Raw genomic sequence first — 23,095 nt, 5'->3', positions numbered from 1 at the left:
ATGGAACATGTCCCAGGTGTCAGTAGGTTTCCAGTGATCCCTCCAGTGATCCCTCCTGCCTTGAGATGGATCACTACTGGGGACCCCTGCCGGCAGTTGCTGGCAGTTGGCACTGTGGGCGCCCCCATGCTCCTGCAGAGGTTGAGGGGCGGGGTCTGCGGAGCAGGCTATGCTCTGCAGTGAGAATCCGGCTCCACATGGGACTGTTAGGACACCACGTGCCTTGCATTTGGATCCCACGGAGAAGTGAGTGAGTCCCAAGTCTCTTTCCGAGGCCCCATGCAACTGCCTTTATAGGCCTCAGGAATCTGCTGCGGGCCTAGGAGGGGTGAGGCTAGTCTCAGGAGTGGGCAAGGGGGCAGAGGTGCTCAAGACAACCCAGCTCTGAGTGCCCCTTCAGCCCCTACTGGCTCTTGGAGAGCTCCAAGGTGTTATGGGCCTGGCATAGAGCATAGGGTGCTGGTCAACTTTGCAGTCAGATTGAGTTCCACCACTAAAGTTTGCCAACTTGGCAGTTTGCACAAGTTTGCCTCCCTGGATGAATGACTGGTACATCATCCTGCTGTTTGGGCTGGTCTCTTAGTGGAATTTTTTTCATTTGAAGTCCTTGGAACCCAGATCTTACTCTTTTGGGATCTGGGTAGGATTCTGGTTTTCTTTAAAATAGTCAAAGCTTTTAAGTAAGGAATTCAGGTGAAAGCAACTAAAGGCATTTGTAGTGCTGGAATTGAAGTCCACTTCAAGTTGGGTTATGCTGTTTCCTTGGTGTGGGGCATGCATCCACATCTCAATATTAAATCAAGGCAATGTATTTAATATTAACGTTAAGCACTTGAGTAAGTAATGCTTTAAGAATCAGCACTGTGTAGAACACTTCCCCTTTTCCAGTAATTAACTGTGGCAAAGCAAAAATACATTTGAAAGACTTATGGGACATGCCCTGCAAACCACAATGTCTTCCAGTCATTGGGTTTCTTGGATTATAAATTCTTGGCCAGACACATGAATCTGTTGGGCTGTGTCAGTATTTAGTAGGAACACCCAGCCATCCTATTCCAGCAAAACAGAATTCAGTGTTTAATGGGTAAGAAGCCTAGCGAGTGTTAGTTCAAATCCTTTAGTTCTTGACATCTCTGCACTATGCTGTGTCCTGCTGGGTTTGCTGTGCAGCCTGGTGAAACCTTCTCTCCTGTAGGAGTTCAATGATAGGTTTAGCTAATGTCTGGTGAAAGAAGGCATGTTTCATTTAAGTGGTACTTAGGTTTCCCAGTTTGGGGCACACAATCAACAGTCTCCCTAGCTGACATGGGTTCTATTCCTTAGTGATGTTCCTCAGCATGGTTCCATGCAGACAAATGGCTGGGCATCTCTTCTGGGCCACTCTGGCCTTCCACCCACAGTCTCTAGGTAGTGGCTGTCTGTCAGCAAGCACCAACAACTCGCTGCATGTCACCATCTGTCTATAAAGTGTCATCCTTTAAGATGCATGGCATTACCACACAGTTCTTGCTGGAATCTTTGCCTGTCCTGAACCAAAAGGTTTTTGAGAACAGACATATCATTTGACTTTGTATTTGCCGTGTCTCCCATCATTGTTCAGTGTGGTTAAGGAATTAACAGTGAACAGCAATATATTTATGCATCACTGTCTGCCAGCTTGAACCACCAGACTAAAATACACTCTAAACTTAGAGTAAACTGTTTCTTATACTTTAGTACAATGCATGCTACTCGATTCCTAGGTACCTCATATCAACCTACTCTATAATATTGGTTAAAGTCAGCAAATGCCATGAAGTAATGCATCTTGAAGACAGACTGTAAGCCCCTCACAAGCAGGCTTGAACTCTCCTTCTCTTTCTCCTCTTTAATGTCTATGTAGTAATCAGCCTTCTAAGAACTTGTTGAATGGCATAGATTTTACCCAGAAATCTTTCAAATGGCAATGCCAATACACAACACAAGCAATCAGACAAACAAACAAAAAAGAGGAAGGTATTAACTATGTAACTGAGTGAGCAGTGACCTGGCCTTGGGTGCTTAAACTATTGCCAGCAGGATTTGTCACTTGTCCTTTTGTATTTCTTGTTTGGCTTTTCTGTGTTTGCTTTCTTCTGTTCACAGGAAGACATCTTCTGTCTTACACGGGGTGGCATCCTAACTTAGCAAACATGTAAAGGGTATCTCTTCTCTCTCTTCCAATGGAGATGATATCAGAAGAGGACTGTAACTTGCCAACTAGATTTGGCTGCCATCCCTAAGCAACTCAGTGTGATCACAGGAATTAACTCTGAATGGGCAAGGCTGTGTCTTCTGCCTGTTTGTATACCCAGAGGATGGCTGTTACATGGGCGAATCAAAACACCTTTGTGTATCTTACATTCCAAAACAACACTTAGAACCACAAATATTTTGTGTGGTAGGGCTTTTAAAAATCCACATATGTAACATATAAATATAATGATTTATATAAGCAAGATAAGATATATTGCATATAAGATAAAATTTTTAGGAAGCTCATTCAGTGTTTGTCTATGCTTCATATACATATGCTTAGCATGAAGATGATTTAATATAAATACAATAACTTCATGTCAGATGTGGTGGTGCACGTTTTTTATCCCAACACTCGGGGAGACAGAGACAAGTGGATCTCTGAGTGTGGAGTCGGCTATCCATAGCAAGTTCCAAGTCAACAAGGACTATGTACTGAGACCCTACTATAGAAATGTAGGAATAGAATACATTTACTATGCCTGAAATTTCCATGCAAACCCTCATGTGAGGTCCACTTGTGTTTCCATGAAGAGACTCCAGTTTTGCACTTTGGAGCATTTCAACACTGTGAGTTTTCACATGAGAGATGCTCAACCTATAGTCTCCTCCTGAATGTTCCAAGATAGGGAATTCCGGAATTCCCAGAGCGCCTTAATAAGAAAAAAAAAAAAGAAAAACAATACTGCTGTCAGGGAAAGGCTGACCTTTAAAATGTGTAAATATTCTAAGTATTATAATCTACTCCTGAAAATAATTTTCCACTCAATAAGGCATCACAGGTGATCCAAAATCACAAAGTATTTGAAATATTTGTCAGCAACCTACCTCTTGTGTAGTTAAAGTTTTTTTCTTTATTGGACAAGGTACAGATTGGAGGTATAACCTTTGACAATTGAATTAGAACTCTTTAAAAACAATGGAGACTATAACATCCTGTTTGACATGCATAAGACATGCAAAGCCAAGACTGGGTTAGGCTGTATGAAGCTCTTAAGTAATATTATTTTTTTGTTTGGGGACATTTTTAACAAGCTCCTCTCCAAAGGGTTGACAGAGAAAATGGGCTTCTCGGTGACTAAACACATCTCAATACCCCATCGTCAATAGATGACCAGCCACTTTTCCAACATGGCTCTTCCAAAGAACACTCTGGCATTGCAGCCTTTTGGCCCTTGAAGCAACTATTGGGATTCAGTTTCATGATTGTATCTCTTCCCTTTGCTACCTTCAAGAACTTTTCAACATACAAACCAGTTCACTTTTGTTTCAGATTCCATCATTAATGTGGAAGCCTAGGAAACATTATCTTTCTGAAGTTCTCTATCAGCTGCCTGGAGCCTTGATGATAGCATCATTATGAGAAACTGAAAAATGCAATCCTAATTCCATTTACCTTTAAGGGGAGCAGGCTTTTGTCTAACTGAGAACCTGGAGTAAATTCTTCCTGAAGAAAAGAGGAACAGCTAATCCTTTCTGTTTCATATAAATAACAGGTCATTCATTGAACAAATAATGAATATTTAGAGAACTGGTTGAAGGCTAGTTAAATGTGTAGCTTATTCACTATTTGAATCTTCATTGTGTTTTTTCTACTCTAGTTCTCAAGTGAATAAATATTTTATGTTGTTCCTTCAAACAAAAGGACTGTAGGTGGACAATGGTGGTGCATGCCTTTAATCCCAGCACTTGAGAGAGACACAGGCAGATCTCTGAGGTTGAAGCCAGCCTGCTCTACACAGAAAGGTCCAGGGCAGCCAGGAATACATAGAGAATAGAAGCCCTGTCTCAAAAACAAACCAACAATAAAACAATAGTATCATAGATGGAACAGACTTTAATTTTCTTTTTTTAGGTGGCTCAAGCCAGACTATTTTCTAGCATTCATGGAGATCAGTAAAGATATTACAATCCCAGAACAACTGTGGAAAATGAAGCCACAGCAGAACCTAGAAGATGACAGTGACTCGGTAAAATAATGCCTATAAATGCTAATGATTAAAATCTATATACTTCAACTTTATGCTGAATCTCTTAGTGTTGAGAGGGGCACTCCATTCTAATCTGCTGATCTCTGTGCTCGGATGCCTGTAGCTGAAGCTGTATGGTAAAATTGAGGTGACTTGATCAACTATCGGGGCTTAGTTGTATAAACTTCAGGGGTCCTGTAAAACCCTGGGTCTTGTATTTCTAAGAATGAAGTGGACCAGACCATCTCCAGAGCCTTTTGAGTCCTTTAGAACACCTCTGCTTCTAAGCAATGAGGAGGAGAGCCCAAACATCAGACAGCAGTGGAAGCTTCTGCTCCAGCACACTTGGAGCTATGAAAAGGAAGACTTAAATAAATAATTGGTTCAAAAAGGAACAAAATAGGAAACACTCTGTGGTCTTTATTTGAGTCTTTACATTTTTTATTTCTGCTTATCCACTGTGGAAACAACAAATTATTCAACACACTTTTCTTTTTAATTGCTGACTAGCATAAAACACGGCAGACAGAGAAGTATTAACTTGTAGGGAAGCAGATTGTGTCTGCAGGAGTTCACTAAATAGTTAAATAGATTTTCCTAAACTTTCTGAACATTAATTAATCACTTTTAGAAATATAAAATCAAAGAGCAAGACTATACAATGAAATTCATACTTTCTTTTTTTTTTTTTTTTAAAAATCACCCTGTCATTCCTGCCATTCTCATATAAACCTCAAGCATATAATAAAATTCATATATTTCTGTAGTAGGATTGACTATTATTCCAAATCCTTTCCATTTTAATTAATAAATTCACTGCTACTTCTCTGCATGATTGCCACCTTTGATCCTTGTCATAGTGATACTATGTGGCTGAGAAGTTGGCCAAGTACAACACAATCTGTTTTGAAAGGATTGACATGATTTTCTGCTCTTACACCTGAGAGGTTAGGTCACATTGTACCATTGATTCAGTATTCTCAGCTCAAAAAGCAGTTGCTACAGATAACAATGCCAAAACAGTCCTTCCTGAACTTTATGGAGACATTTAAATTGAGGTTTCAAAGGATGTGAGGCCTTTCCATCTCTTATCTATCCTACTGAGTCTTGGGTATAGTATAAATACAAGATCATATCCCCAAAGCCAACATCCCCGGGCCTGGAACTGGGAACCAAGGAAGGTAGATACTGGACAAGTGATGGCAAGTGGAACTACAGAGCAGCAATCCAATGTCCCTGTTGAACGTCGCTCAAGATGCCTACATTGTCTGATTGTATTGGAGAAAGGGAAAATGTGGGATTTTATCTTTTGAAGAAGAGACCTGAACTTTACAATTTGATATTCCTCTGGACCTGAACTCCTTCCTATATTGCCAAGAACAAGGGACTTTAAATTGCAAAAAATGGGATTGTGAAACACATCTCTGAATATACTGAAATAATGACTCCTCTCAATGCATGTGGACAATAAGAACATATAATCCAACTTGCATAAAATGAAAAGTGCAGGAGAATGATTTTTGCCTCTGGAAAAGAGGACAACCTGGAGAACTGGACTATGGTACATGAATAGAGCACAGGGGTAGATTTATCATGGAGAAGAATCTCCCTTAAGCAAGGACCCTAGAGCTTTAGGTCCTAACAAAGATGAGCTGCCCATGCCAAGGCCCTAACCAACTCTTCCCATCCAAAGTGCTTGCCTTGTAATGAAGCAGAGAGAAATCTCTAGCTTTTAAAGTAGAACTTGCCAAAGTGTATCCCATGAGTCAAAGGAGAGACTCCGAAAAGGGCACCTCAAAAACTGATCAATGTGGGGCAAGTTGGTTAGCAGGTAGGGCACGGCACTTTCAAGTGACATAATCAGTAGTCACTTCCCTGGACAATCTCTTGTATCCAGGAGAACTCTAGGATCTTCTGTGAGGTCACTAGTGTTGTGGTGGCACCAAGTGCCTGTGTGGTATTTCTTCAGAGCCTCTGGGTTCACAAGCAGTCATGTTTTGCATGCTGCTCAGGCTATTTTACAGGGACAATGCAGTACAGCCAGAGTCCAAACCTAGGCAGAAGGCATTCTGTAAAGCAGGATGAAGGAGATGGCCCTGGGTTAGACACAGTGAGTCCTGGGCAGTGCATGAGGAATGTTCCTGGTGGAGGGGACCTTGAGCAGGTCCTTACAGGAGAAGGGCTTAGCATCTGGAGCCTTGACATTCTTCACTGGCAGACCCAGAGTTGAGAATTTCTGATGATTAGTTTGGCAGAGATCCAGGAATTAACAAGCCTGCAGTTGCTTTGCTGAGAGATCTGAATTTCCTGCTGAGTGGCAAAGGATGCCAGGAGAAAGTTCTGTGAGAATAACAAAGCCTTGCTCTCAGAATAGAGTGCTGAAGCATTTCATCCTCAATAGATTCCTGTAGGTTACATGAATATGTGATGCCAAGAGCAGAGAGGGATAATCCCCTTGTCAAGTATCAAGGTCTCAGAGACTCTGGTCTCAAACACACATGATGTGGGATGAATTACAGTCTGGGATAAGTGTAGTAGTGTGTGGTTTCTCATCATGCATTTAAGAAGCAAGGATAGGTGTTGGCTTGTGGGAGATGATTGGTGCTGGTGTTTATGGTCGATCTTTTTTGTGCTAAGCAGTACAGACTACATCTTCAGACATAAACTGACAATGCCCTCAATTTCTTCTTGACTGGGAAAGCTTAAGCACTTCAGGGTTAGTAGGACTGCAGTAGGGACTGAGCCCTATGTTTAGTGATGGTGGTTGGGAGCAGGGACATAGGTGAGGAGTCCAGCTTGAAGATAGCTTTCCTGCTCTTTCAGGAATTCGCTGTGTCTCTAGAATTCCCTCTTCCTCAGGCTTCTGTGTGGGAGTAAGTATGGTTTCTCCTTTTCCTGTCGTATTTTCCCTACAAGTTTCCTTGTGTTTCTCTACCTGAAGGGTCTGTTGGGAAAGAGTCCTCCCAAGCCTACACCATCAGTGAGCAGGAGCAGAGAGTGAAGAGGTTGGAGAAGCTCAAAAGGGACTTTGAAAGGATGAAGAATGAGAGAGATGAACTCCGGGGAATCCTGGCACATTATACTGACAAGGATTTGAAAGACAGGTATTTATTATGCCCAGTTCTCAGCTGACTATCTTGGGCCTACTCTGTTGACCTCAGATTTCTTCATATCATAGTAGGCTACAATTCCAGGCTGTCCTCATGTCTTAATTCATTTTGCTGATTGGATTTTAGATGCAGAAATTGAAGTTCAGAGAAGAGTGAGATGGGGTCATAGGCTATTTTGATTCCTCCAAAGCAAATCAGATCCTTTGGCATGAATCACAGTCTTCAATTAACAGTAGTACTGGGTGAGCTCTCATCAGTCATTTTGAGAAGCCTGGACTGCTGTTGCTTTGTGAGAGAGAGTAGCTACTGTGTGTTTATGGTGAATCATTTTTGTAATTTTCTGGAGCTGCTTTGAGTCCATTTAAGTCCTGTCAAGTGCCTGAAGGACCTGGTTCTACATGCTGCCCCTCAGTGACTGGATTTGCTACAAATCATCTGTTCATTATACACGAAAATATTGCCACATCACTGTATTTATTTGGGATTATGAGTTTGAGTGTGTCTCTGTGTGTGTGAGTGTGTGTGAGTCTCTCTCTCTCTCTCTCTCTCTCTCTCTCTCTCTCTCTCTCTCTCTCTCTCTCTCTCTCGTGCTCTCTCGTGCTGTGTGTGTGTGTGTGTGTGTGTGTGTGCGTGCACATGTGTTCCAGTTAAGATCCAGGGAGTCTGTGTAGTGTGATGGTGCCTGAGGATTTACCTGACTCATTTTCAGGTAATGATAGTGAGGAGGCCTTGGGTCCTCACTTGTAGCAGCAGAGTACATGACCTCTGTGCTCACCTCTGATGAGCATTGGAAACTCCTGATATAAGTAATAAACCCTTTCCCTGTAAATACTGATTATGTTCTTTAGTAATTGATGTAGCTATAGACACAAGGATTTAGAAATCCTTGTCTATAAACAGAAAAAGAGTCATCACAGGTTTAAGTTGGACCCAGGCCTGTGGCACAGGCTTCTGGAAAGTTCTTGGAGACCTAATCTATTTCTTCAAGCCCCCTTAGGGAGCTAAAGTAGGTCAGATTCTTTTTTTAATTCTCTAACTCTACTGGCCCCAGACCACATATAACAAGTTTAATAAGCACCAAGAGGACCCAGTACAAAGGCGTCAGGATGTGGCATATATGGGCTGGGGTTGTCCACGATTCAACTTGAATTGATTCAATCCTTGAATCCTTAGTTCAGAAGTTATTTGCTTTATGGGCCTTGCCCTCCCACAGCATCAACTTTGAGACCATGATGCTGGAGATGCAACACGAACAGGTGATGACTGATCTCAAGAAAATTCCTCAGCAGATCTGTGAGGCCTTGTACAAGTGCCAGGAGCTGATTCAAGAAAATCAACTTTACTGGTGAGTGACTCACACTGTCGTTTCCACAGCACTAAGGCACAGAATGTATCTGCCCATCATTGTCTTTGAAACAAAGTGAGGACATCTGGTTCCATACTGATTACTTCTCAACTGGAAGCTTGCCTCCCTCAAAGGATGGCTCTAGGATATTGATCACTTGGACTCATTTTAATCAAGCCTGATGAGTCAGTGAGCCCCTCCAATCATTATCCTTCCCAACTCAGTATCCTCTAGATAGAAAAGATGTGCACCTTGATGGAGACATCAATCTACCTTGAGTCTCTGGGGTGCTGAAAACAGATATATAGATCTGGTTTGCATGAGACACATAGGAAGATGTGTACCTGTTGGGTCTGCTCTCCTCTCCTAGAGAAGGTTTCCACTGTCTCTACTCACAGGTGGTTTTCTATTACCAATGACATATATGCAGTCGTGGGGCCCATGTCCTCTTCTGGGAGATACATGAGTCCCTGTTGGTGTCAGGGGTTTCAAAAGTACCTTGAGTCTTCTGGAATGTTGATGTCTTCTCAATTTGACCTTCCCATATGTGATGTCCCATGGCTACTCTCATCTGTAGTCTGGGGCTGTTTGGGGATCAGGGCCCATAATGAGAAGGGATGGTACTTGGAGAAGTGGGAGAAAGATAGACACTGCCTGGGAATCACCATTCCTTCTCTGTGGTTCAGCATCAGGAACTGTCACCTCCTTACAGAATCTTTTCATATGAAGAAGCAAGTAAAAATTCTGTGGAATGAGTACAGGCAGCTGCTTAGGGAGCAGATTGCACTGGATGTGTGTTCTAATGAAACAAAGAGGCTATATGTGGAGGCCAGCACGAACATATATGAGAAATACATCAAGCAGCAGCAGGTAGGATGCATCAAGGATGATCAGGGGCAGGTTGCCCTCATGTCTAACCATAAACACAGTCAAGCCCAGATAACTGTCCTCCACCTTGTCCAGGCATTCTCAAATATCTTATACAGTTGTTCATTTCAGTGATCATTTACAAGACGTTCTGTGGAGTTATACTTTTTCAAGGAGCTGGAAGATTGGCAAGCAAACCCTCCTACTCACCTACAAGCTTCAGTTCATTAAGACAGATAGGGTGAACACACACTACATACAAACATGCAATTGTTCTAGATGGGCTCTATGTGGCTGCCTCCATTGTAGTAGCACAGAACATTGAGTGATGAAGTCAGGGCCTGTAGCACATTTGCTTTGGACCCATGGCTCCAGCCGCATATGTAGGGGACGATGGCCTTGTGAGACATAGGGGGAAGAGGAGGTCTTTGGTCCCATGAAGGCTGGATGCCCCAGTGTGAGACAATTCAAGGGCAGGTAGGTGTATTGGGGGGGAGTCAGTGGGAGCACATCCTCATTGGAGGAGGAGGGTAGACTGGATCAGGTGTTTCTTGGTGGGGGCAATGAACGAAGGGGATAGCATCTGAAAGTAATAAAATATCTAAAAAAAAGTTTTTAAAAAAGAGGTGGGGGTGGGGACTTGTATGTTTACTCTCCCTCAACCCTTGCATTATAAGATGGTCTCTTAACCCAACCTAGATCTTGGTTCACACTAACAAAGCCTGAGGAGCAGCTGGTCAGTCCTGGTTTCTGTCAGTGTCGCTAGAGTTCTTTCCTGGAGCTTGTATTCAGGAGCTGACAGGATGAACAGGGATGTCTGAAAGGCTTCTCTCAGGCTGAGGATTGGGGTGAGAGATGTGAGGCTTCAAGAAAAAAATTTCTCTAACTCCCTCAACCTACTCTGCATAAGTTACTAAATTTTTTAGTCCTCAAGGGATAGATTACAGAGTCCTGGGTCTCAAATGAAACATCAGATTTTCACAGTCTGCATTCAATGGTTCCTCCAGCATTGTGGTCTCATTATGCTTTCCCGCTCACTTATGTTGTGTGTGGGGAGAAGGTCATATGCATGTCTGTGCCAATATGTATGTTGATGGGTATGTTGAGAGACCAGTTATATACATATGGTTTTGATTAGTCTTTCTGCAACAAAGCCCAGGACTGTCACTGATTCTGAGCCTTCCTATTTTGGTTAAGCTCTGACCAGCATCTCTAAATCTTCTGTCACCTCCCAGGCAGAGCTCCTAGAATTATTTTGTCTCAAGTAATTGCCATGCTACAAGGTTTAATTACCACAGAGAGGAAGAACATTTTTACATATTTCATTTTTTTGGGTTTTCTTGTTGCTTTTGTAAGAAAACAATTTATTAACATGGAAGAAGACGATGCAATCTGTTCCAGGTGTCAGATACATAAATTGGCCCAATGTGCCTTCTCATGAGCTCTCTTGTCATTTGGCCGAAATCAGCAGGGAAAGGAGGAGGGTGTTTGTGGGCTATGATGGGTCTTACCCAAGACACCTAGACTCCACATAACCCACAGGTCAGTTATTCAACCCTATAATACTTTATCAAACAAACAGAACCCATTTTGCCAACACTTAAAAGTGAATAATTTCATGTTTAGCCCAGCCCAGCTTTCTCAAATCTTACCATGTGACCTCAGATTCCCCTTCCCAGTCCTTCCTTCATTCATTACAACTTCCTAACCCTGGGTTTGGAGGCCCACCCATGTGAGGAACAACCACAGAAGACATGGTACTCTTAGAACCAGAGCGGGATATGGGGCACAAAGGGGTGCTCCTCAACAGCTGGCTGCACACATGAGACAAAAGGTGGCCCCAAGGTGGTCCTATTCAAAGGAAACTTATGGACCTGAACAACAGCCTCTTGTTATAACATGCCTTTGGGTCTCTCCACAGCATCAGTGTCAGTTCAGTTTGCATCAAGGAAACATCAAACACAGCAGCAGGTCTTCATGCTGCTCCACCTAGCTCAATAGAACAAAAGGAGATAAATTATGGGGTAAAGTCAGATTGTCAACCATTGGTAGTGGAAAATCTATTTATCACAATTGAAACTGTTTATAGAGGGAAATCTATTTAGCCATATTGAAACCATTTGTAGGAAAACCAAACACTGTGGTACATGGAGGTGAGTAGGAGGCTTCTGTGTCAAATCCATGGGTCTGAGAGTAACAAGTCCGGCTAATAGTCTGTGTCCCCTCTCTGCTCTTGGTGGATAGTGACTGCTTTGTGGAAGGTCAGGTGGCTCATTGCATCTTCTCAGCATCCTAGTTTGTTTTCCTCATTACCTCCTAACATTTTCTTTCCAACATTGCCTAAGCTTGACTCAGTTATCCTTGGTTCTGTAGTTTCTGCTAGGTATTACTCTGTGAAAGATTGAGCTGCTTGGTGTTACATCTGCATCAAGCGGAAGGCCCATACCTATGGTGAGGTGCTAGAACAGGGCTGCCTCAGACAGCCCTTAAGCTCCTGGTAGTCTAAAGCACTCACTCTGTGTTCTGTGTTCTGTCTGTAGCAATCTGTAATGGCTGTCATTCAAAAGTGATTTGCTTTGATTTAAAATAATTCTCAAGGAGGGCTGGAAGAAATGAAGAACTTCAGACATAGCCGATGGTGTAGCCTTGTGAGAATCCATGTACAACTCTTCAGAAAGTTGAACTGTAGTCCCCATTGACCCAGTGACTCCAGAACAAGAAGTAGGTGTCCACAGAGACATTGGGGCAAATCATGGTTGTAGTGGTACTCTACAGAGCTGTTCTGAAGTAGAAACTCTGCAGATGTCCATCAGTCAAGGAGTGAACAAGTACACAGTAGTCCAGCCCTTCCATGGACTATTGTCTAGGGTGATAATTCCTGCCACCATTTGGTCTTGAACTAGTCAGACTTATTTTCCACAAAACATCTCTGACAGAATCTCCTTACGTGAAGAAAAGTCTCACTTTCCATCCTAGTTACAGAGATTTCCTAGTTGCCTGGGCTTATAGCTTTGTTTACAAATCTACACAGGCTGTGGAAATTTGAGGGCCTGTTGGAAGATGCTGCTATCTTTGGAGTCCCTGAGAAACAGTGAACAAGAGCCAGGAACCTGCATGTTCACACCAATCCCATGACCCTATGTGCCTTTGCTGTGAACCAAGCTGTCTGTTCACAGCCTTGAGAACTTGCTAAGCAGGCTAGGCTACCAGGCCAAAACCCCATATTTCCATCTTTTGTTCATTATGGGAAAGCATTTATTTTATTATGCTGTCTATAGGCTATACCTACTATGTTCTTGTCCCATTCAAGGATTTTTTTCTGTTTGTTTAATTTATTAAGTTTATGTTTGTGAGTACACTGTCTTTCTCTTCAGATACACCAGAAGAGGGCATCTGATTTTAGTAAGGTGGTTTGATAGCTACCATGCGGTTTTTGAACCTGAACTGAGGACTTCCAGAAGACAAATCAGTGCTGAGATATCTAATGGCTGAGATATCTCTCCAGGCTTTTGACAATTCAAGGGTTTATTTCTTATATCTTTATAGTATCCTTTATGATCTCTTATGCTATCATGAACTGGGAAAATCAAAATGTTTCTACAATTAAATACACTTGTATGTGTCAACATGTCCTTGTGTGTTCAGGAATGTGTGTGTGTGTGTGTGTGTGTGTGTGTGTGTGTGTCCATGGCCTGGATGAAACAATGCAGCATCAGTTTGCTGTCTCTGAGATGAGGTACTAGGATGGGATAGCAGGAGCCAAGGAGACTTCCTATACCTGTATAATTGCATTTTTGGGTCTCAGTCCTTCCACATGACTCTCTCCCTCAGTCACCTAGGTGCAGCTCAGAATATTGTTCTGATCTAGTTTAAAAGAACTCCTGTCCATGATCATTCTTGTGATCCACAGAGTTTGTGTCAATTGTATACTCTTTCTTTCCTTCTGAGCTCTCTGGTATGACCTGAGCCTATTGTCCCTAAGTCACCCCACAAACAATACTACAGTAGCTATACCCATAGCAGGAGTATCCGTTTTCTTTCATAAATATTTTTTTTTAGTGTTCAAGGCTTTCCCCTGAGAAGATTTGCATGCAGCACTCTTTTGCTGATTATAGTATCTCTTCAGTGAGCATGGATTTCCTGGGAGATGGTTTCTCTGGGGATTCACAGATAGAAGGATTCACAAGTAGAACCAGGCAGGTTCCTGCACTCCAGATATAATAAGAGCCTTCACTTCAATGGTGGCTAAGTTCCCTAGAAGGCCTCTGTATAGTGTTTGATTCAGACATTGCTACACAGTTATTTTTCAATATAATATATATGTACCATTGGAGAAATGTGGTGTTTTATTTTAACTCCAGTACAATGTGTAGTTCACACACTTTTAAGCCATTTTTTAAATCTGAGAAAAAGTTCCAGGCCCAGGTGCTCTCTGCCCCTTCTTTGGGAATACAGGGAATGAACTTAGCTGAAAGTCATACTAGATTGTCCTGCTAAATAAAGCTGTTGTTTGCTAGATAGCTGACATAGCAGGTGCTCACCAGGCCTTTGTGTCTTCCTCCCCTAGGTCTGAAAAACTTTAACAGAAGGTCAAACTGGGCACAAACAAGGTCAAGATTTCCATCAGACACAACTCTTTACCATGAGCTTTGTGTGTTCAAAGCAAGTGAACCACCATTGCATCTCATCCCTATAACCATGGCAATCTTGGACTGCATGTTCTTCCTTTTGAGGGTTTCTATATGTCACAAGGCCTTTATTTTACCCAGCCTCTGGTCCAGCAAGAGTGCATGTTTGGAAGGCTTCAGAGAAGTGCTGAGGGACATCAACATCTGCTGGTCATCCAGGAGGAGCCTGAGAGTGTAAATTTTGGCTTGTCCTAATGGGTCATCAAGGATAATTTTATAGAGGTCAGTCAAGCGAATTTTAAAGACTTTGAGATACCATCTTCAACATGTCTCATGATTTGCCTTGGAAGGGTTTGTCAATGAGCAAATCCTCCAACCCAATGAGGCATGCCCTCATTCATCTTGAAGAGATTAGTACCATCGTTGACTGCCTTTGCACTATATTTCCAAGGCCAGCAACATGCTGTAAGTCTGTGCTGCAAAATCTGCAGCTAAAGAATGCTTCTTAGCTTAATTTTGGTTTTAAGCTTCTTAGCTTAGTTTTGGTTTTAGGTAGAGTTTTGATTGCTTTCAGTATATGGTTTCTTTGATTCATATGAAGTTTTGTTATTTATTATTTTTGTTACTGTAATTAATTTGTCGTTGTACTAATTTTATATACTTTATATATTGACTCCCCCACTTTAAGTTGTTATTGAATAAATTTAATGCATTCATATAGATAAAAACATGATGACTAATTTTTCCCTCAAAAGAACCTTCTGTATTCATGTGTGGTTAACTGTCTTGTAACACTGGAAGTATCAGGCAGGAATGGACATCTTCAAGTAGCATGTGGCTTAGGCTTGCCAGCCAGTCACAGCTACACAGAAAATTGTGCTTTTGATGTGAATAGTGTGTCAAAATCTGTGGATCCCAACTTCATCATCAAAAGATTTTCCCTGCTGTATCTTTGTGCTCATAAATTTAGCTATGTTAAAATGTACTACTATGTGGATAGTTAAGTTGAACAAACAAAGTAGAAACACAAGTGTATTTCTCTAATACATCCAAAGAAATAAAAATATTCAATAAAGGAGGACAAAAAATCAGTAAACTTGGAGCTTTATGCCTCTTGTTTTCTTGAAATATAGCATCACTTATAAATGCACAACAGAGATCAAGAATTCCAAGACCCTTTGGGAGATGTTGGTTATTTTTTGTGTTTAGGGGGTGTTTTTTGTTTGTTTTGCTTTGTTTTATTTTGTTTTGTTATTGTTCTTGTTCTAATGATAATGATGATTTTATTTTTACTCTTTGCCTGGAAAATGTATCTGATACTTTTTTTAAGAATTTGGTGAAGGCACTGTTTCTGTTTTGAATTATTTCTTTTATATGTATGAGTGTTTTCCCTGCTGTAGGTTTGTATACTACATGCATGCAAGTCCCCCAAGGCCAGGCCAGAAGAGGTCAGTGAATTCCACCTGGAACTGAAGTGAGAGGGGATTGTTAATCATTGCTCTTTAGGTCCTCTGAGAAACAAATTCAGTAATGGATAAATCATCTCTCACTACCTAGACTTTTGTCCTTCCTTGTGTAGTGTATCAGCTGCACAGGATCATAACCAACTGAAGAGAGAAGATTCTTGAGACCTGTGGGGTCACATACTTGGGGTAGGCATGCTCAGTGTTTAAACTTTGAGGCCTCCATGTAGGGCATTAGAGTGGGCTCCTGATCATGCCTCAGGATCTCTTTTTGTCAGGGTTGGAGTAGATCTCTCCTGTCTCATCCTGCATGACAATGCAGATCAGGCTTTATTAGATGAATTGCAGAATTGAGAACTCTCCTGAAGTTGGAGGTGGTAAATAAATCATGTTGAAGTACCATCAAAACAGTGTTGAGAGTAAGCTTTATACAAAACCAGAAGGATGGAACCTGCAGCAGAGGACACAAGATTGTGGTGGTGAATATTTCCCTTCCAGACTAGCAATGGAGAGGGATGGTAGATGTTGCCAGTATATTTTTCACATGGTCTGACAATTTCATCTGCCATCCTTTAGTTCTGAATTTAGCTTCACTTAAATTTCAAATTGAAAGAAGAATGTAGACTTATTTTTCTTTCTTTTTTCTCTTTTTCTTTTATTGAAAAAATTTTTCTAATACAATACATTCAGATTATGGTTTCCTCTCCTGCAACTCTTCTAAGATCCTCTCTCCCCCTCTTTCTATCTGAATTCACACCTTTTCGAATCTCTCCTAGACAACAAATAGCCGTTTAGATAATATTGTTCACCCAGCCTGCCTCCATCTTAGTCTTGAAAAACATTTTATAGTAAAGGAAAATTATGTTCATTGCTGTTTAGGATTAAATATGTCTCAAGGATTGGGCTATACTCCACCAATAACCTTAACTCAAATGGTTCTGTACTACCTGTTTCAGAATGTCAAAAATGCCTTTGTTTATCCTGAAGATAATCATGAACTCCTGTGTTGATGACCACCTGTTATGACCACTTTGTCATGATGCTCACATTGCGACCATGTTTTTGTCTCAGGTGGTTTTCATGATCCACTTGTTATGTTTAGGTTCTGCTTCTGTAACAGCACTCATTTGCCTGGAAGTCACTAGAAAGACTGTGTGCTAAACATAGGCAGAAATGTGGAGGCAGAAACTGAAGTAAAAGCTGTGGAGAAACATTGCTTACTTGTTTACTCCTCATGGAAACTCCTTTCTTATATGACTCAGAACTATGCCTAAGGTTGGCAATATCCAAAGTGGGCTGGACCCACAGATATTGATAATTATTCAGGAAACAGTCTAATAAAATTGCATGTAGGCCACTTTTATGGAGGCATTTTCTCAATTGATGGTCCCTTTCTTTTCCCAAAAAGATTCTAGCTTATGTCAAGCTGACCTTAAACTAGCCAGTATATTTAACAATGATTTATATGCTGAGAAAAAAATTAAGAAAACAATTCCACTCACAACAGCCTAAAAAATAGAATATTTTGGAGTAAATCTAACAAAGGACATAAAAGACATCTGAAATGAACACTAAAACACTGAAGAAATTGAAGAAGACACAAGAACATAGAAAGATCTCCCATGACCAAGATTGGTAAGATTAATATTGTAAAAATGATCATTCTATAAAAAGTAATCTATAAACAAAATGCAATACGAATAAGGTGCCAATTTTTATTCTTCACAGAATTAGAAAACAATTGTAAAGTTCATGTGGAAGCACAAAATTCATGGGTAGCCAAAGCAGTCCCAAAGAGTAATAACACCATTGAAGGTAACTCAGTACCTGAGTTCAAGTTATATGACTCTGACTCAGACAAACAGTCATCATCCTTTGGTCTTATTTTGAACTTTAATTTTGGGTATATGTGTTTTATCTTTTTTTTTTTGAATGGCTGAGTCATTTCTCTCTTTGGGCCAAGGGACACTACTTGGTTTGGCTTCCTTCCCCCTTGGATTCTCTGTCTCTAAAATCTGATCCAAATTTTGGGACCTAGTTCTTGGATGCTACACAGATAACATAGGGTGAGTGCTTTAGATAATCATGACCTTCAAGTGGCTCCTGAAACAGCCCTGGTATGTTTCCCACAGCTCTGGGAATTCTGCTGGATGCAGATACAGCTCCAAGCAACTTAATCTCTCAAGGAATAAAATTCAAGACAAACTTGAAGGCAAACTTTTACTGAGCAGACATAGCTGGAAAGGAAATGGCAGCAGGCAATAAGGAAAACAACCTGGAAGGCTTAGAAGACACAGTGAGCCACCTGACATTCCAGTGGGCCTTGACAATTCACCAAGAGCAGAAAAGGGACATAAACACATGGATTTTATACAGTAACCTCCCCCTTACCTCCATGCACCATATTACTTTGATTTGCTCCAAACGACTTCAATGAGAATCAATAGTTTTGCACCTAATCATTTGAAAATCTGACTTTACCAGAGTTTATTGTGTCCCTTTTCTCTTCGGGGCTAGGTGGAGATGCAGAAAAATTGGACTGCTGTATTTAATGTTTCACGGACCAAACTGAAATCTCAGAGTGCTTTTCTCATTAAACTTGGCATCTAGAGACACACAAAGGTTCATGTCTAAACAAACACACACACCACACACACAACCAGTTGTATACACAAGCACCCATACCACAAACACTTGCAAAATCACCTTGAATTACACAAACAGAAAAGATTAGTATAAACACACTCATTCACAACTGGTCCAAACACACACACACAGACACACAAACATCCAAACCACACAACACAAACATATACATGCATACACACACACACACACACACACACACACATGAATGTAAATTTTGTTTTGTCTAGCACATTTCCTATTCCATGAGCAAGTAGTGGGACCTATGTTGTGTACAAGCTCTTAGACTCAGGCAAACTTTGTGGCCCTGGCCTCTACTTAATTTTTTTTCAGTAACATTTTCAATGCAGATACTTGCTAGTCCTCCAAGTAAGTTACAAGCTCTGCACAGATAACCTGGACAACATAACACCAAATTCCCAAGTGATTTCTAAGAAGTCTCCAGGAAGCCCCATATTGACTCATCACAGTCCTCTCACTAAACTGATCCTGGTAGCATCAGAGGAAGCCAGTGACTTGTGGTCATTACCCAGGAACGTTTCAACACATTACAGTTCGTGTGATATTAAATCATCCTCATTATCAGTCAGAAAGAAGCTAGTAAAATAACCTGCTGTGACATTTCTGAACTGCATTTCTCTGCTCAACAATGAGGGGGAATCTGTCCTGAAACAAAGCCATACCCATGATATGGTTAGCAAGACAACACCAGCAGAGGCATGCACTGTAGGAGTCCATGCATGCTTATGATGAAGCCAGTAAGACAAACCAGAATCTCCCAGGGGGATAACTCTGTGTAGGAAAGTGAATAAATCCAATACATGTTTTTTCAATACCTGTATTGTTGAACAATTTGTTGAGACAAATTAGAGAGGGAGCTCCATCTGGTAGTCAACAGTACATTCAAAGACTTCTGGCCAGCACAAACAGGAAGTGTCAGGTTTATTGACAGACCTAGGCTCAAAGTACTAAGGTAGAGAATGACTGGACAATATCAGTTGTCATTAAGTGGCCTCCCAATATACCCACAAGATACAGATCAGCACAACAATACATACACATTCAACACACACACCCACACACACACACACACACACACACACACACACACGGACACCAAGCAATAAGTGAGGAGAAAACAATGAGGAATCTGTAATGTTTGAAGAAAAGTCATTTGTCTAGACAAAGCAGATGTTTCAAATGAGACCCACAACTCTGCTATTATTCCTAGAGAAATAATAGGCCCTAGAGAACACTCTTCATGGTTAGAATGGTGGTGGGTATATATGGAGAACTTTTTCTTGAAACCTCAAGTATCTCACAAGAAACCTTAGCTTGTGAGAATCTGTTCCCACATCCCTGCTCATCCAGCCAGCTCCAGACTGTAAGGCCAAAGTGTAAGGCCCAGGAACAAAGACCCCTAGAGCATCACTCAAAGCAAACAGGACTGACAAGCTTCCACTCAGGCTCTATCAGTGTGACTCAAGATCTATGAAGCCCGAAGAGACCAATTTGAGATAGAGGGAAAAGGGAGTGTGTGGAAGACAAAGAAAAGCTGCCAAAAGACAGCAGTGAAATCCACTTACTTGTCATTTACACTATGCTATCATCCCTGAAAACTACTTCCTACCTGGAATCTCCCATGATCCGTGTAAAGCAAATAAGATCCAGGCCTTTTCTTCACATTTCAAAGCTCTGTGCTCTGCTAAAGAAAGGCTTCCACCTAGCACCCTTCAAACTTAGTGGCATGCAGTGGTGTGGCGTGTAGTCAACCTATCTCCCTTAAGAAAATGCAGATTCTAGAAGAACAGGAGTGTTTGCTTGCCACACATGCAGTTTCTTGAAAAATGCTACCTCTACAGAAAGCCTTGTCAATGATCACATAAATGAACACTTTGATGAGACCTAGGTGAGGGCCTAGAGAAGTTGGTGCACAGTTACACTGGTTTGTCCATGTTTCTGGTTAGACATGAGGGCAATCTGCCTCTGATGTTTCATCCTACCTTCTGATGCTTGGCACTTGGGACATAGATGTTCTTGTTGGCCTCTTCACAGAAGCTCTTCTCTTCCCCACAGGACAGTTGTGGCTCACTCTGCTCTACCAGCAGATTTCTCTCCTCTTTCTGCAGCATTATCCTGATATTGTCTTTCAGTTGAGAACATTCTCTAAGGAGGTGGCAGTGCCCGATGCTGAACCACAAACAAAAAAAAAAATGATGATTCCCAGTCAGCTTCCATTTGCCTGCCATTCCTCCCAGTACCTACATCCCTGCACATGCTCTGGTCTATAGACAGCCTCAGACTGGAGTCCTCAGTATATATATCAGCACCAATTAAAGGAAGGTCACATTCAGAGACCAGCCACATTCCACCAGACTGAAAGTACTTCTGTAAACTCTGACAGCAAGAGGGTTTATGCTCATCATGGAAGAGGAAAAGTTCCTCATGGGTGCTTATATGTCCCAGGTACTATAAAACCATCAGCAGGTACAAGGCAAATCCCCTCTGAGAGAGAGAGAGAGAGAAGACCCAACAGGAATACACTCTTTCCATTTTTTGTCATGGATCTCAGATCTTTAAATCCTATTCAGAGCCCTAGAGGTTCAGTGTTGCTTGATAGTCAAATTGAGGTGAAAGTGTTTTCTATGTAGAGCATCTTGAATTTGGAAGAATAAGATTGGAGGGTCTTACAAACTTATACACTTATATACTCTTCAGATTTAGGACACCTGAGTGCAAGATGTACAAATCCATGACTCTTGCCTCAAGGCAAGGTTCCTGTTAAGAAACAGATAGTATAGAACCAGAGCCCTTACTTTTGTTCAAAGTCCAAAAAGCACTGAAGCATACCCTGCCCAGTGCTGGGGTCTGAGCTGTCTCAGTCACTCACCTGTAGGAATAGTTTTCTTCTATGAGCTCCTTGTATTTCTCCATGGCATCACTTATTGACTCCGTAATTTTCTGGATATTAATAACGGTCATTTCGTGTTGGCTTTTAATGATGTTGACCTTGTTCATCCTGTGTTAGGGTATGGCCCAAGGAGCAAATAATCCTCTGAAATAAGAATTTAAGGATCATGTGCAAAACGGCCGTATCCTGGACTACCCCAGCCAATATATGCCACCGACTTGCTCTTTGGACATGGGTCCTATTGGTGCTGATTAAACTCATAATCCTGGGTGCAGGACAGCAGAACCAGGGAACCAAATAGAAGGAGCAGACCTTCAAGAGCATTCCTTGTGAGCCTGAAGGAATACACTGGCTCTTTGAGAAGTTTCTCCTAGTCTCTGCCACAAGCTTGGACCCAACAGATATCTGTGACGACTTTTATTTTATTTTTAAGGCAGGCAACTCAATCCTTGGTTCCTATTGTTACATGAATTCTCAGAGGACAAGAGTAATATTTCTAGGGAGAGGCTTAATAACACTTCCTTTACCAGGAGATTATTATGTGAAACCAGTGAAAACACAAGGAACAAAGTAGCCTGTGGATCGATTTGGGCCTCTATGGACTCAAAACTATCATGACCTGCAAACTGTGCATCCGACAAATCCTCAAGCCCCATCGAAGGTCCCAGAGCCTTGAATCCTGAACAGCACACACACACACACACACACACACACACACACACACACACACACACACACACACACAACTACATTCAGACACATAAACACTGTGGGGAAGAAATCTCGTGGGCTGGGGAAAGAGGGAGTCTGGTGGCTGGGTCCCAGGCAGGCTTCCCACATCGCCAGCAGAGGGTCCCACATTGGTACAGCCGCCTTGGGCTGGCGGTGGGAGGCTCAAGTTTCCAAAAGGCTGGGAACCTGGCGGTGGCAGATCAGGCAGATCAGGCAGATCAGGCAGATCAGGCAGATCAGGCGACACGTGGAGTCCGGTTTTCCAAAGCTTTTATTGTTCACAGCATGGTAAATCGATGTAGGTGGCATGCGCTTCCCCCGCCGAGAGCCAGGGGAGCCTAATTTTATAGGAAAGGGAAAAGGGGAGGGAATAACTTAATTAGCTATGCCCCTGGCCTTTTGATAATTCATTAATATTTGAATCTCTGAAGGTGGAGACTTGTTAATCAAGCCCTCTACCTGTGTCCTACGTGACTGAAGGTGAGAGGTTAAATGAAGTTACCTTTTCCAAGGCCCAACAAAACACCAACTCACATACAAACACAATTAGAATGCCCAATCTCAGGATCATTTAGATTTGCATTTCCCTGATGACTAAGGATTTTGAGCATTACTTTAAGTGCTTCTTAGCTTTTATATATTTTGAATATTAGCCATCTATTAAATTTGTGGTTAGTGAAGATTTTTCCCAATATGTAGGTTGAAAATTTGTCTTATTGGCTATGACCATTGCCCTACAGATGCTTTTCAGTTTCATGAGGTCCCATTCATAAATTCTTGATATTAGAGCCTGAGCCATAGGAATTCTGTTCAGAAAATTAACCCCCATTCCCACGAGTTTGAATCTCTTTCACACTTTCACTTCTATTAGATTCAGTGAATTTGGTTTATTTTTTAATATTTTTTTTAAATTTGATATTTTCTTTGTTTGCATTTTAAATGTTTTCCATTTCCAGATCTCTCTTTAGGAAACCCCCCTCTCCCATCCTGCTCCCCCTGCCTCTATGAGGGTGCTCCAAGAACCATCCACTCCTCCCATTTTCCCACCCTGGTATTCCTCTACACTGGGCACTGAACACCCTACCTGAGTTACATTCCAGGCCTGTAACTTCACTCATCTCTGACAACAGCTACAAGGCAAGGGACAAG

At 41.7% G+C, this 23,095-nt stretch overlaps 1 pseudogene; it reads left to right on the top strand.

Moving 5' to 3' along the window:
• Window positions 1-11,559, top strand: LOC117702812 (uncharacterized; annotated as a pseudogene).
• Window positions 11,560-23,095: the final 11,536 nt, after the last annotated feature.

This window comes from Arvicanthis niloticus, chromosome 2, assembly GCF_011762505.2.
Source record: "Arvicanthis niloticus isolate mArvNil1 chromosome 2, mArvNil1.pat.X, whole genome shotgun sequence".
Taxonomy (NCBI): Eukaryota; Metazoa; Chordata; class Mammalia; order Rodentia; family Muridae; genus Arvicanthis; species Arvicanthis niloticus.
Note: the sequence above shows the minus strand (reverse complement) of the source record. Positions and strands in the feature narration are given on the sequence as shown.